We start from the raw sequence: 16,986 nt of genomic DNA, 5'->3' as shown, positions 1-16,986 counted from the left end.
ATGGTAATTAAGAAAGTAACTGATCTTACTAGTGCATTCCAAACAACTCTACTTGAATGCAGCATAGCTTTGTGAGAAAGTTCAAACTCCAGAACGAGAGCCGTGCTCATGAGTCACGTTCATCATGGCCTACTCCAACCACGATTGGCTGGAAAGAGGTCACATGAAAAGAGATGTGTAAACATGAACACAGGATCCATATTTTGCTATCCTGATCCTGAAATGAGTAAAACCAACCACTAATTATAAGCATCACAAAATGGTCAAAGTATCTACATTATGGCACACTTTGGCATATTGATTGTTCATTGTACAGAGGGCAAAATTATCATGCAATGTGGTAATTATTGTACATCTGGCAACGCTGTGGTTATGCCTAAATGAAAAGGATTCAACCTGGACTTCCTTGTGCCTGACAGAATAATTCAGAGCTATGCAATACTGTGTCATTCTCTTAAAGTTACATTTCCTTATTACTTTCTGTGGTGCTGACCTTCTGCATACCAACTTCATTATTTTTGTCAAGGCCTCCGGGCTCTAAACTGCTCCCTCGCCTTCAATACACTGGCGTAAGCATAAAAAGGATTAACGATGGATGCAATCACAACAAGAGCAAGATGGTGCACAATTTAAAGCTATAGTAAAGTAAGTTTAGAAAAACAGTAAAACTGGACTCTGATGTCGATGCTGGTTGTCCTTGTTGAGCAGCTTAACAGCAGCAAGTACAACTTCCAATGCTTTCCCTGGGAATGTATTGCTTAGTGTGCACTGGAAATCAAGAAGGTGCTTGGAATAATGATTGTGTCGCTGTAGCACGGACTCAGACAGCTTTATTTGCAGCATGATGTCTTTTTCCCAGTTGCATAATGAAAATGACTGAAACAAGTAGAGTGATATTGCTGAGTCGGCACTGCGAGGCATTGCCTGTGTTTTCCCCTCGTGTGAATGAAATGAGGCAGCATAACAAAACACTTCTCTCCTCCCTTGGAGTCGCTGAAGCAAACCTCAACTGCTGCACAAAGCAAAAGCTGACCTGAAGTTCCAGTTTACATAAATTTAAAATCAGTTTCTAATGGATTTACAATTTAGCTCCTGTCATTGACTTAGTCCCTAGGAAGTGAATTTAATTAAAGGGCATCAGGCTTAAAATGTTTAATAAGATGAAACATTAAACTTAAATAGGCCCAAATATGGAAATTAATTTAGATAGAATTCAAATGCAAATTCAAAAACACTATAACTGACTGAGGCTGGAATTTTGAAACTCGTAAATGACCAACGTAAATCTCGAAGATAATCTGATCTGACATCACCCAAAAGAAAAGTTTCTCAGGAGCTTTAAATGTCAATAGAAACATGAATGCAGAGCCTATTACATAAAACTTGCAAAAAAATATAACCACAAAACTTAGCCTTCACAATGATCCAAACTGACAACCTAAAAAAAAAAAAAAAAAAAGGCTGAAATTCCAGCGGTGCACTGGAAACATCCATCTTTTCCAGTTGAAGCCAGGGTGGGAGGTGTTCCCTACTCCCAAGCTGAGATGTTGCTCCTGACATACCAGGACAGGACATGGTATTTCTCGTAAAACCCCTGTAATTGAGTTGACATGCTTTTAAAGCCATCTGAATAATACAGCAAGCACACAAGCTCCCATCTCAATGTGGAGCTGGTGCAAACCTGCATCAATTAATCAGAAGCATTTAAATCTTTATATGACATGTAGCTGCTCCAGAAAAAATGTGCATGTCACTAAAACTGCAATAAGAATTTGGCTGATCAGATGTCCTATGTACTTATATTGGTTAAAGTGAGACTGTAACTTTTACTGAGCACTGTGGACACAAGTGAAGTCAGTCAGTGAGCTGCCTAAATAATGTCAGGTACACAGAAATATATCTTTTATTTGTTTGCCAACATTAGTCACCTTAGGCTCAGCTCAGTGGTGTAGTGGTAGTTGATGAGGTAGGTATATACCTGCGTATACCCTCCACTACACCACTGGCTAAGCTAATCATTCAAGCAAGAAAGGCTGTAGCAGCAAAACCCTGGATTATAGTAGGCTACAGTAATTGAGCAAGGGTGTTTTATAACAATATGGCAATAATAGAATAAGAAGCACATAGGATGTTAAAAAAAAAACCATAATGTAACAGTAGTACAAGTAAAGATGAGTCATACAGTTATCAAGCTGGCTGAATAAAGTTTGCCAACATTAGCCAATATAAGCTACCAGACCAACTTGGTGTGTAGCAGCAAAACCCTGACCTGGAGTGGATCATCCCTGTGTTCTCAGAGTCCTATGTCTCTTAATATGAAATAACATTGTAAGAAACTGGTAAGGGCTAGCTTCACAGTTCAGATTGCAAATATGGCAGTTTCCATTGCAGTTTGATTAGTAAACATCTTTTCAGATATCAATGTCTAATGTCAAGAAAACAGTCTATAGATTTAAAGGACTACAACGTAAGGCCATAAATGGTTGGTGGATGATTTCAACATACTGACCCAGGGAAACATACATTGACCAACGGAAACACTGAGAACAAAAAACCCTTTTAAAGGGTCTCCTTGAAGCTTTAGTTAAATTTTATAAAATTAAGTTTGTGTCATATTTGCTGATACCGTGACTTTATCCTGACAGTAGTATACGAGAAAAATAATTTGTAAAAACAAAAAAAAGAAAAGAAATTCCTCTGCCTCCTGGTAGTGCTTCTAATGGCACTTGCTGGAGTCCACTGCACTACCAATGACCAATTAGAGCCAAGCAGTTTTGTGGAGGTTCTGATGCTCAAAAAAAATGTGTCTACAAATTTACAGATGTCTCTTTCCCAATGTAAGTCCATGGGGAAGAGTCTTCTTGGGCTCAATGGCATCATGTGATGGACTTGGGACATGTCATTCCAATGTTTGGCCGCTATAAAAATTCCTCGCACTTCCTGGGGGCTTGGGTTTGCCTACTTTAGTCGACCTTTTCCAAAATGGCAGCTGGGTACCAAACTTTTACAGCTAAACAGTGCACTAAAATATGTTTCTGAAAACATCTGAGGTGAGAAATAGGCAATGCAGTAACGGAATCTTAATTCATATTTAGTCAGCACTGTCGAGTTTGACTGCAGTTCATGAGCAGTGACATGACCGACAGCTGCGTTAGTCTCCTTGGCTCTGGTTGTTTTCCTTCAGCTGCAATAGTTTCTAGCAAATCCCATTAGAAGCACTACAAAGTGGAAGAGGAACGTTATTTTTTTCACAGACTATCTGTCTCATGTACTGTTGTGTAGATGTAGTGACAGTTTCAGCAAATATGATAAAAACTTCTTTTTTTTTCATAAAAGTTACAAACTGTAGCTGTACTGAGTCATATTAAATATTGAGCTGAGGAACATTGGGCCCACAAGCAGGGCCGCCCCTCCCTAAACGCAGAACACGCACTGTGCGTAGGGCCTCATCTTCCATGGGGGGCCACATTTTGCGCGAGGGGACGCAATGGATGCGCACATGCGCTACTGTGAGGCGCGCGTAGAATCAGCTCAAGGAAGGAGAGAAGGGACCTGACCGCCCATGCGTCGCTGCACTGACTGACAGCACTCGACATCTGAACAATAAGAGGGGTGCGCTGGCAGGCACTTGCAGAGCTGCAGCAGGTGAAGAGTTGTCGACATGTCGTCCAAAAGAGCCTCAGGAGTATGGGCGGGGACAGGAGGGTGGGCGGGCTCCACGGAGAGGGAGACCCGAGCCTCGGGGGTATGTGCGGGGCCGGGAGGTCGGATGCTCCCAGAGAGGGGAGAGGCGAGCCTCGGGGGTATGTGCGGGGCCGGGAGGTCGGATGCTCCCAGAGAGGGGAGAGGGAGAAATATAGCTTAATAAGATGAAAATAGAAAAGAATGTCTCTGTATTTTATTTCTGTTTTCAGTGTTTAATTAAGGTGGGAGAGGCGGAGGGCTGAGGGAGATCGGACGCCTCCAGAGAGGGGAAAGGGAGAAACAAAATAAGATTAAATAGGAAAAACCTGTCTCCCTCTTTTATTTTATTTTCAGTGTTTAATCAAGGGTGGGGGATTGAGGTGGTGGAAGTTACTTTCTTTTGATGAGTAATTGATGGCTGTTTGTGACTCAGATTTGTTTATTTATTTATTTCAGGTTGAATTTTTTATTTTATTTGACTCATACAGCCAAACTACTGTATCTACAGTACATTTGTTATTGCCGGTAAAGGTTGTCAAGTTAAATCATTTTGTACCTATGATACATTTGAGATGGGGGCCTCCAAATAAAATTTCGCTTAGGGCCCCAGTTTGGTCAGGGGCAGCCCTGCCCACAAGTGCCCAATTGTAGTGATTAAGCAAGGTTGTGTTTTATTAAATGAGTGGCGATTACTGTATAATCATGAATGCTAAAACATAATGTAACTTAGCACAGAGGAGACGCAAAGTTAGCACACTGGCTAAATTATGGCACTTACACAGCAATACAAATCTGAAGCTTGCTAACTTGAGCTAACATTAGCCACCATAAGCTAATGGCAGCCTACTGTAACAGCTAAACTCCTGAGTGCAATGAGTTGAGCAGGGGAGCATCTTATTATTTATGAAAAATACTTTGTTACAAGAATGAGGTTTCTTTCAGAAGTTACATAGTCTCACTTTAAAGCACAATTAATATGCAGTAGTTTTAGGAATTGATGTCTTACATGCTATCAGAGCTATAGGAATTGTATCATTTCTACATGAAATGGTTTATTATTTAGGTTAACCATCCTTAAAACTGCACACAATTATTTCAGTGCAGGTTTATAATCTTTCCAGTTGCCGCATGTACATCCTGCAGCCTGTCGGCAGCTCTTCGAGAAAGTCTCTAGCCTCCTACAGGTGGGTCTCTGCGTTCCTAATGTAAACTTACAACAGAACACTTCTCCCTCTCAAACGTATATCCACAACTATCTCGCTGTTTTTGACAAAGTGGGATCTTTAATTACTGTTTGGTAGTGAACTATACAGATGACTCAGACATCCAAACAGGGGAGAGTCCTTTGAAAAAATGCTTGAGGGAATGGGTGCATTGGTGTGGGAATCATTTCTTACAACTCCACATCATTAAAAAAAAAAGTAGCTGCTGATAGAGTTTGGAAAGGAGGTAGATCTAATTAAACATTTTGCTGAAGATGCAGTCGTTGAAAGATTGGACAACTGTAGATACCTCAGTGGCACACTTGATAAATCTCTCTCGAACAATATTGTGTCTTTGAGAAATAAAGAAACCATCTCCACATGTTCTGTACCATCTGCATCAGCAGGAAAACGTACACTTCCTTCTTAAGTTACTCTATTGCCACTGCAGATTGTTCATAAAGAATTCTCACTTTGTTCCAGTCTTGTAGGAAGACCATCACTTATGAGTGATAACCTGCATGGGATTTGTGGGAACAGTCTTAACTGAAGGAACCGCAGATGGCAAGAAGCATCTACAATCCCAAGTCTTACTAAGCACTGCCTTCTGCTACCATCTGTGAGCAGATTTAAAATCAGATTGATCTCAAACAGATGCAGGATGAACTCTGTTCTTTAGCTGTAAATCTGCTCAAAAAGGAAAATCACAAACTACTATACTAGAGTATTATTTCACTAAATAAGTATGTATTTGTTATTACATACTTATTTGACCAAAAGGTCAATCTAAATTCTATTTTTATGTTGAAGATGTGATTACTGGTGATGTTTATTGTCATATATTTTCTCTGCCCACTGTTTTATGTTCTATAATATACTGCATGTACAAGTTAGACTAACAATAAGCAAAAGGATCAATACTAATAGCAAATGCAATATCAAGGAAAAAAGCAAAGTATTATGTTGCATTAAACTGTGCTATGAAATCTCATCCTCTTACTTTTCAACATGTGTTTTTAGCCACACTATGGCCTTGGGTCTAGGAATGTCAGTCGGTCAGTCTGCCCCCAGCCCCTGCATAACCACCCAAATCTACAACCATGTCGTAAGTGTACTATATCTGTACTTGAACATAGACTTGAGATGTCTAGCTTCGCAAGATAACAACAAGACAATAAGGCCAAATGACACTAGTCCTATGACCAACAGCTGCTTGTCACTCATTTTAAGAATTCACATTATTCATGAAGCAGAATGGTTCAGTTTACTACTGATGATCAGGTAGAAACTAGATGCTAACCACTGAACTTGCCAAACAAGACAGATGATTGTGCAGATGAGAGGACAACATACAACCCTAGACTGTATAAAAATAATAGACGTTGCCAACATGATGTCTCTCATTGGTTTATGGAGTCTGGTTTTGAAGCCTTGAATTTGGCATTTTGGCCTTCGTCATCTTTGGAGCCAGAAGTGACCATATTTGAAGAGGGTGGAGCTGTGAAAAAGTGAGGGGTGGATCTGACTCACTGACTATGATGGCTCCTCTCCACAGATTTACAAAGACAACTGGATGCAGCATTGGAGGCAGGCCCCATTCACTCCTGTGAAATTTGTTCTGTGGCACATGAAGCCAAAAAAGCGTGATTTCTACAGTATGAAATTACCTGTGGGGCCCCTAGAGCAAGTGCACAGTGGCCGAGCAGCAAACTTATGCCAACTTACTGTTTAGTCCTTTGCGAAAAAATTATAGAATTGTGCAACTCTTCTAGACTTTATAAATATAATTGGACCAAATCCTAATTGTAAAGCAAGTCATTTTGTGGGGGCTGAGATGCTCAAAATAAATAAAAAAATAAAAAATAATAATAACTAAATAAATAAATAAATTTAAAAAAATAAATAAATTACCTGCTGATTTACAGACATCTCTTTCACAGTGTAAGTCTTTCAAATAAAGTCTTTTTGGGTCCAATGGTATCACATGAAGCACCCAGAAATTGTAATTCTATGTTTTGCTACTATCTAAAATTTGCTTGAAATCCCAGCTCTGCTCCTGGGGGCTTGCTCCTTGCAGACAGCCTGTCAAAGCAGGCACAGCCTTAATTAATCAGAACTTTAAGCCTTAATAAAATGTGAACATGTGAGTTACGTACAGTAAAAATGTACTTCCTGTACAACTGTCATAAATAAGGAAATAAGCTATAGAGACCAAAACCTTGTTTTGTATCAGGCAGTAAACATGTTTCATCCTGCTGTAAAGTTGACCATTTGAACTTGAACTTAATAATTTAACTGACTCGTATTTGGAGCCAGTCTCAAGTGCCGATTCGGGGAACTGCACTTTTTGGCACTTCTGCGTTGGCCTAATTTTTCAGCCCCGTGGTTTGCAACTTGCATTTAGCACATTTAAGGAAAAGTATACCCTCAAATTCTTAGAGTAACTCAAGGTCAGCTTACTATCAACTCCATGTCTTGGTCTACAAACTCATCTGATGTTTGAAAGCTATGAAAAAAGGCTTGTATTTGGACCATTTGCATTATATTTCTGCAAGGGAGTACAAAGAATCATTGCTGACTCAGGTGTTTTTTTAAAACATGGTCTGTTGAAATGATAATTCTGAATTACAAATTCAAGAGCAGATTTTTTTAGATTCCCAATTTAGTAAAGATGTTAAAAGCACTCTGGTGTACAGCTGACATGAATTCTTGAAATGGAAGGCATTCTCCAATAACTGTTTGAGGGGGATTTCTTTTCTGCTGATATGGTTTTTACTGATTTGTACTATTTTCTGCTCTCTTCTGACAGACTGAATTTTCCTCGGGACATTAAATAGTATTGCATCTTAAATCATTTTCAGGGTTCCACATGATGGGGTTATTGTAAACAGCATTTACACAAGTAAGCTCAATCAGCGAATAGCTGAGTAGACTGAATAACCAAAGGATGCTGTTGTGCGTGTAAACACATTTAATCATACATCTAGCCCGCTGTGATAAAACAATGTGATAAAGACTGGTGGCAGCGTACTACACTGTGCACAGGGGAGAAAGGGAGAATATGAATACAAGAGGATAATGTCCATGATTTATTCATTGATGAAAGGTATTTTATTTATGATCTCTTTAAATATAGCTCATGTGAATTAAATAAGTGATTGAAAATAGGTGTTCCAACCTAGATTCTTGTGTATTTCACACACCCGGGAGCATGCATACACTGAACACAGGCATGTGCACGCATATAGACAAATGCACACCACAGCACAATATATGCACACATTCACAAACAATTACAAGTTAATAAATAAAGGCACACACACTGACTTTGTTCTTCAGTGTTGCTCCTGACTGACAACTTTATCTCTCTTGGCTGTAGCACTGTAACACAAAAGCAAACTCATAATGCAGCTGGACTGACTTCTAATGAAAAAACACTTATTAACGGCAGTTTGGCCAAATGATGTCTGCATGCCACCAGGAGAAATGCCTCTTTCAGCTCATTTCTCACTTCCTTACAATTAGTCTTTTTTTATATGAGCTGACATGGCTCACTGAGAGTCACAGTTAGCTTTTTTATGGTTGTGCCAAACAAAGCTATTTAAAGGAATATGTTTGGGAATTTGAGAAATAGGGGAGAATTCACAAACAATGGTTTGATATCCTACAAATTAGCGCCCTTCAAATGGCGTTACGTACGTAACATAAAATAATGTGCTTAACACTAAGTTACGTAGATTAGGTTTAGGCAAGTAAAGTTACTTTGGTTAGGTTTAGGAAGAGAATCATTTATGTAGCAATTATGTAGCTTAAAATGCCTCAAAGGTCACTCAGAGATCACATGGTTCCAAACACTGATGTCCTGATGGAAAGTCCAGGGGTAATGTTTGGTGTTTTGTGACCCATCCACCACCCCCAACCCACCTTCTTAAGGAACTGCTTCGTTCTTTTGTCCCATCAGCACATTGGTCATGTGATCACTGTCTTCCCAATTGCGTGGGTTATCCACAAATTACTGGTAGGATATGTACGAATTTTGGTGCATTACATTTCATAGGAAAATGTGCAAACAGTCCTTAAAAACAATCTGGGTTGCAACACTTTTGTCTCAACATCTATAACTCACTGAATTGTTATATTAAAGCTCTCAAACTTTGACACAAAGTTACCTTTTTTGTCTCTTACAAATAATGTTTCTTCACCAACTACATCGTAGAATTCATTTATTAATGCCAAATGCAATTTCACGTGTTAAAACCTGCCTCACTACCAGGGTAGTTGTAGTTGTAGCAATAAGAGTGAAGAATTAAAATCAATCGATTCATTGATTAATCAATCATTTATTTGTCACATGGAATTATACAAGGTACAGCTCCGGTGAAATGTGATCCCATCTGCTCCTTAAACTTTTGCACTGTAATTTAGCCCTTTTCCTTTTTTTTTTTTTTTTTTTTTTGCATCTTCTTACATTGTTAGCTGCTGCTTTATAATTGTCCATGTTTCCAGATGGTTCTGGTAATCCATGGTTTCTGGGTGTGGACTGATTTAACTGTCCACAAATCCCAACCCTAACAAGTTGGTCACATGGTCGTTCCTCCCAATCATACACAGCCCTACACCACCGTCCAAAGCCAACCACAAAAAACACCACCAACACTTGCAACATAGACATAAGAGCATACATTTAGCACAAATTTAGCAGAGCTGACAGAGAGGTGTCTGGAATTGCTGTACCGCATGACACATGATACAGCCAGCTGCAACTTTTAATTACAAAATGACCGAAAAATAGGCTATGCAAAAAAACTAATACATGCAGTGATAACCAATTCCTACTAAGATCTAACTTGCTAACCCATCAGGTACCTCAGGTACTGCTTTAGACAAGTAACCAGTCTAAACATCTTCTTTCTGTGCATTGGAGACCTTCTGCTGCTTTGACAGCCCACACAGGGCAGCTGTGTTGATCCTCTTTCTCTCACGTTTTGTAATTTCTTGCAGTATCTGCTTAATGTCACATGGCAGATAGAGTATTCTTTGGGGACAGACCTTATGTCTTTCCAAGTCTCACCTCGTCTGATGCAGACCTATGTGTGCAAGCACACCCTTATCAGTTTTTCTTGACAACTCTCTTGGCATGCCGATGAAGATAGTAAGATAGATTGATAAAATGTGTTTAGTAATCATTGGGGTTAACTAACCACCATCCCTGTTAGCAATTGTTTAGCTAACTGTAGCAGCATGGTGGTTGAAATGAGATGAAGGGACTAATGTCTAATCTAATACCAATTACCTAATTCTAACAACAATATTGATAGGGTACTAATCAAAATACAGGCTTCTTTAAAAAACAAATCACTTTCAAACCTGAAAATAAGTATTTTGGCTGCGAAATCGGCACACTTAATTACAAAGCTATGGAATTTTACATGCAAGGTCAAGAAGGAAGTGGTCATATATGAAATTAATCTCTCAGGTCATCCCCTCTTGGTTTAAGTGGTGTTGTTCCAACCTCCATGTTGGTACAACCATACCTGCTCTCCCCTATGTTTATTTGTGCTCTTTCTTGGAATTAGATGAAAACATCACTCATATCTGTTTTTAAATGAAGCTACAGCTCAGAGATGTTTAGCTTAGCTTAACTTGGTGTAAAGTGTTGGCACTGTACGATTTTGAATATATATATGTATATATATATATTACATATTATATAAATATATTATATTTGCATGTTACTATTAACCCGAATATGTTGAAATGTTACATTGTGTTTCATTTTTCAATCTTATGTTGTGACAAAAACATGTTTAAAACACGGCTGGTCTTGAACAGTGGACTGTTGGTGAATGCTGCTTGGCAACCAAATGGCCAAGGTATCACACCATCCACTGTCCCCTCCTCATCCTGATGAGAGACTCAGCTCGTAATGTGTAATCCAAACTAGTTCACTTTGGAAATGTTGATATGATATGTAACATACAAATGTAATGTATCTGTGGTTTGAAGAAACATACAGTGTCAACATTTTATTCTGGCAATTCTGGCAAAAATTCGACTCCAAATGCATTATCGCATTTGGTGTCGAATTTTTGGCTACTTCATGAATGTATTTTTGGTCTCTACCAACTGTTGAGGGAAATATCTGACTCTTAAGCTGCTAAATGTTCCACTGTGTTGACAAACTAGGTGCTAACTGTGTCCATCTGCTGGGCAGATGGTGTATGGTAGGTTTTTAGAGAATTTCACTGAAAGCAGTTGCCTGTTGTGGCTGGAAAAGCGCTATGAGGGCAGTGAGAGTAAACTCAAACAGTACAGTTGAGATGAAACTTGTTTTAAATCTCTGTAAAGCCAAGGGAAGCTGCAGATAATTCTCTGTAGGTTCATCAGGTGACTGTTTTCACATTGTCACATTCGCCCTTTTTAAACAAAGATCACGCCATAAGGCTACAAAGTCCCTTGTTTGTGCTGCCTTTGCATTTTTACACAGAACCAAACATCTGCGCTGCTGAAGTGTGTGATTTTTAGACAGCATGCCGGCATCCCACAATCAAAAGAGGCGTGACAGGCGTAACATGTAACACAACAGTGTTGGCTCCTAGTGTGTCATATAACATACACGTCAACAGCAACAATGGCATTAACATGGCACTAACAATGATTTACCATCCCTGTTACATGGCAGCTGATCTCTTCCTTTGCTTGGAGGGTAACAAGCTCCTGGATCTCATTGTTTTCCCAATTTGGAGACATATTTGGTCACTTTTCTTCTTTTTTAAGTTAGCTGCTAACTGCTATCAGCTTTTTAGACATCCAGTTGTGGGTCACACGCATAAAATGGCTAAACATCACACCTGGGCCACCCATGATCCCGTCCTGCCAGCTGTCCCAAAATACAGAAGTCGTTTTGGTGCTGTTACTACCTCCGATGCTGCCTTACAGGCAAGACAACTCTGTTCCCCCATTCTACAATTGTACCTTATATAGAGGAGGCAGTGTAAAAGGGGCTATTGTTTCCACAGTGTCATTTGATAGATTGTTACTCTTAAAAGACAAACAGACAGACAGAAAGAAGAGTCGTATCAATCTCCACCTCTAACTCTTGGAATGAAATCAAATGAGAGTATATCCCAAGATGTGGAACTATTTCTTTAAAAAGAACTACTATTTTCCCCATGTTCAACCTGAATTTATAGCCATTCTTAAGTATGAAAATTTCTTATGACAAGGATGTAACTGATTAAACCCAATAAAGCATATACTTAATGTCTTTTGACTGATTCAATCTTCTATACAAAATGGCAGTGACCTAGAGTCATATCAGCTTAACCCAGCTTTCCCACATCAGCCAGGGTACCTAAGTTTTCTGTGAGATGAAATCCAAAACACTGAGGTAGTTACCTTTCCCCTTGGTTTGCATTAAGATTGTCAATTATATTGTCTTTATCATGCTTTATCTTTTCATCTTGACATAGTCCCAGTGGCCCATTAGTGTTCATTCCTTACCACCAAGCCAATATAGAATGATTCAGGAAGAACATATGAAAGAGGATCCTTGAGGGATGCAGGAAAAGGAAGTACTATAAAAATGATCAATACTGCCCTTTTCAGTTGCAGAGAATGCTCCTGGATTGACTTGAGCAGTCTTTCCTTTTGGTTGAATGTTACACAGCCACAGAGAGTGTGTTCTGCTTAATACGTTATATCTTCAGTCTGCTGATTTGGCTTGACCTTGGTTATATTGTTCAAGCGGAAAGGCACACATGCGAAAAGATGTGACAAACAGCCACCAGGAAAATCTATGGTCGAGTAAATTGCACATTCAATTGTAATTGTACTACTCTAAGTGAATGCCACTGTACCCTCTAATCTTGATGAATCACGTTGTAATCAGTGCTTAACGCAGGGATCTTCAACATTTTTCAGGCCAAGGACCCCAAAGCTGAAAGAGAGATGAAGCAGGGACCCCCTACTTCATTGTACAACAGGATTGCACTTAAAATGATTCTCTGAATATTAAATATTTTTGGGTCTTCTCTGATTTGTACTTACCTGTAGCTGCTAAGTCAGCAGCAGTTGTAGCAAGGCTGGGTGCGTTAGCTTCACCCTCTGTATTTTTGCCAGTGGTTTCTGAGGTGGATGGTGTAAGGGTATCTTGCTCGAAACGTTACAAAACAATCCACTGTAGCTCACAAGAATGTCCGAACACGTGGAATAATAATACAGCTAACTGGCCAATATGTTTCAAGAGTAAGTAACTGCTAGCTAACTAGTTCACCTTGCTATTATGGATAGTTGCTGTGCAGTGAAACAAAAAGGTGCTGCACACTGATTTAGAGTTAGCTAGCTCAAATGATGACAATGACTCATGGGTAACAGTTTGACTATCATTAATGTTGTGTGCTATAAATTAAATGGGAATAATGAGTAGGCTGATTTATCTCTGCTAATAAAGTGGAGCAGGAATGAGTCCTAAAACACGAAAATGAGTTAGCATTTTAGCACTTCTGGTTAGATGCCTGAAATAAGGTCTGTTGTTAATATAACCTTAAGAGACTTCCGTGTTTTGTTCTGCAACATAAAATATGTCTGTAAATGTCCTATTTATGAATTTTGAAGCTTTTGTGTGTCTTGCTAACAAGTGGCTAAATGAGACTGCAGAACGTCATCATGCAGAACACAGTTTTACATCCTTTATGCAGTGGCAGAGTTAAGTCATGTGACTGTAGTGTAGTTTGTTTATAGCCTAACATAGCTTCTAACTTATGGCAATTTCATTTACTCTTCAAAAATCATTCAAGTGGTATTCATTTGTGAAGATTTTGTGGCTGAAGAAAAATGCTTAAGTATAATAAACATTTGTTTGCTATAAGAGTTTTTTTCTGCAATAATCCAAACTCTAATGGTAAAACTTCATCGTTTTTACATTCATGTTAATGTGTATTTTATCACACATTATAATATTTGAAAATAAATAAATGAATAAATAAAAACTTATATTATCAAAAAGTCATTTGGCAACGCTCCCTGCAGTAACTTAAACTGAAATAGACATCATTTAGGGTCCCTTCACTGTACAATGAAGTTAGAACAGTAACTGTAACACAGCTCAAAAATATCTTCAGCTGAGAAAATCTGATAGTGGTCCCTGGTTTTTCATGTTTCAAAATTTGGAGTTCACTAACTTTATTCAGTGTATTGTTTGGTCAGTCATAGAGTCACTATAGCTCTGGGGCAACTGTTTAAAGTAATACCAGTGTTAAATTAACTCTGGTGGATGTGGACTGTATATTACAGACATAAGTGATTTTGTTGTGTAGACAAATGTCTAAAGTAGCAGCAGTAGTGGCAAAATGGAAACATCACACTCCGTGCTGTCCCTCTGCACTGCTTACTGGACAGACCAACTGTAATCTGAGCCATTAACTGATTGCGGATTCCTCTGTGGAGACAATACCTCGCTGTTGTATACGCTTAGGAGAGCCAGTTAACACCCTCCAGCTTCAGGAGCACTGCTCTGCACCACACATTGTACCACGACCAACCCATCATTTGCAATGTGTGCTCCATGCCAAAGTAATGTGTCTGTAAATGGAGGCATTGAAGCCAAATTCCAAATTAACTGACCTGAAGCAGACCAGGGGTATCTGCTGCTCCCAAACACCAGAAGCTTTAAGAAAATCTGGACTTAAGAGGCTGCCAGAGAAACCATCTGTGTGCTGTGACTGCATAAGCTCTGTCAGCTGTGTTGTCACCCTTATCTCTGCACCTCCATCTTAGCTTCAATATTTAAAACTAACTGAATGCACAAGGAAACAGCGGATGCCTCTCTCATTTACAAGATTAGCATTCATGAAAGCCAGACTGTTTAATCATAAATAATAAATGAATCCGGAAAATCTAGCTCATCTAATGTGGTCAAAATTTAATTCTTGGAAAGTATCCTTTTTAATTTTGTCAAGAAACCTAATATAGAAAAAAACAATGGAAGCAAAGACCTCATGCAAACCATATGAAGATAACAGCCATTTATTTTACTATTTCAATAAGCACTGTCACATGTTAAAGACAACATTTATCACCTATGAAACTGAAGGTATACTAACAGGTAAGTTAGTGCAGTGTTACAGTAGCTGCTGTATGTCACTGCCATAATGGCTGATTATTATATTTTGTGGATGTAGATAACGCCTCATAAAACTCACCATTTAAAAAAAAAAAGTTTGATGTGGTAATTTGGTATGACCTTGATAAATATCATTATGCCAAGCTGTTATAAAATTTAGATTTTTGTTAATTAAATTGCCCCATTTATATTATTAAGAAAAATATGCATTTTTTTAAGTTATAAGACAGCTATACCTTAAACCAGTGGTTCCCAAATGGTCCAGCCATGGAGTCCGGATTTCTCCTTAGTCATTAGTTCAAGGTACCACAGCTTAATACATTTCAGTGTCATACTTGTGTTTGGCCATGTCTTTGAGCTAGTTTGCTGTCTCTGTCAAGTAGCTGTCCATTAGTCACTCACTCTACAGCAGAAAATAGCATTTCAAACTAAAAGCTTTGTGCTGAAAATTTACTGTACTTAAAAAAAAAAAAGTGTTTTTTTTTTTTAATTCTTTATTTATTTTAATTTTCTTAAAAACTTGACACGTTTGCGAGTCAGTCATTCAGAATGGGCCTGCGACCCACTTTTGGACTGCAACCCACCACTTGGGAATCACTGTGTTACACTAAGTATGTGAATATTGTAGTAGCTACTCATGGGAGGTTTTCCTCACCCTGCACCTTGATTTCCATTGTTAATTGCATATCACCTGATGAATCTAACCTAAATTAACAAAACCTAAACAAAGATATTTGTTGTTAGTCAACAATTCATGATCCAATTTAAGACCAATATATAATTATCTCTTTTAAATGGGACTTGTACATCACTCTAACCAACAACACAGGTTCTAACCATACAGTCTGCAGTTGTTCTAACCAATAAGTCTTATTACAGAGAATTTGAAGGTACATGCAGTGTGGGATGAGGTACCATCTCATGAGGTACAATGTCTGGGTATGTGAGTGAAGGTAGTGCACCAGGATCTGTATTCCAGCCTTGGGCTGACAAGTCATATGGATCTATGTTGTTTATCTTTAGTTTGTCCAAATAGTGTTGCTTGACCACTGCAGCTGACACAGATAACACAGTGCAATCCTCAAAAGATGGCGGCAACATCCAAAAAATTCTATACATAATTACATACATACATGAACTGAGTTGTTGAACAAGACACACCCAGGACATCCCTGACTCCCTGTTTCTCCAAAAATACTGAGCATTTGTTCTGCTGTTTTTTTCCCCCATTTTAAAAAATATACTGATTTATTTATCATGTGTTTTTTTTTGTTACATTGTGACAATGCAACATCAATGTTATTTAACGGGACTGTCAAATTATAAAATGTAATCATTATAGCCTAATCTGAATGAAAGAAGATGGAAAATAAAGTAAAATATAAAATACACAAGTAGAGCAAGAAAAGATAAACACAACAATGTAAAATGCAGGGGTTCATGTATCTAATGTATTTATTATTTTTGTCAATATGAGAGATGTTTTCAATGCTTTTTATTTTTAGAAGTCATTGTATTGAGGGAGTTTTAAAAAAAGAGAATTTATGAATGTGAAATGGACCAAACCCTAGACTTTTTGAGATCATTATCTGTAAGAAATGAACCCGTAGCCTATTTCAATCAAGAACCAAGACCAAACCTTCTTTTGTGCTAAACAAAACTTAAAAATGAGTAATGCAATATCTGTCCAGACCATATTGGAATAAAGACAATAATGACCTCTTATTTTGATCCCTAACAAAACAATGTTTTAACTTCCCACTGACCTCACCAGAATCTTCCATCCATTGGAAAAAGCGAATTCCCACTGACTTCTCTGTGTGACGGTTTAATAACTCTGCTAAAACTTTCCAAATGTTTCTTGCCTCTGTCGTCGAATCTGTACTCCACTGAGCTATCTCCCTCGTGTAAAAGCTCTGGCTTGGTTTGATCAAGTGGAACAATCTCCCCATCTACCGGAGGAAGCACGCGACACTG

Source organism: Epinephelus moara, chromosome 20 (assembly GCF_006386435.1).
Source record: "Epinephelus moara isolate mb chromosome 20, YSFRI_EMoa_1.0, whole genome shotgun sequence".
Classification (NCBI taxonomy): Eukaryota; Metazoa; Chordata; class Actinopteri; order Perciformes; family Serranidae; genus Epinephelus; species Epinephelus moara.
The sequence above is the reverse complement of the archived record's forward strand: the minus strand, read 5'-3'. Positions refer to the sequence as shown.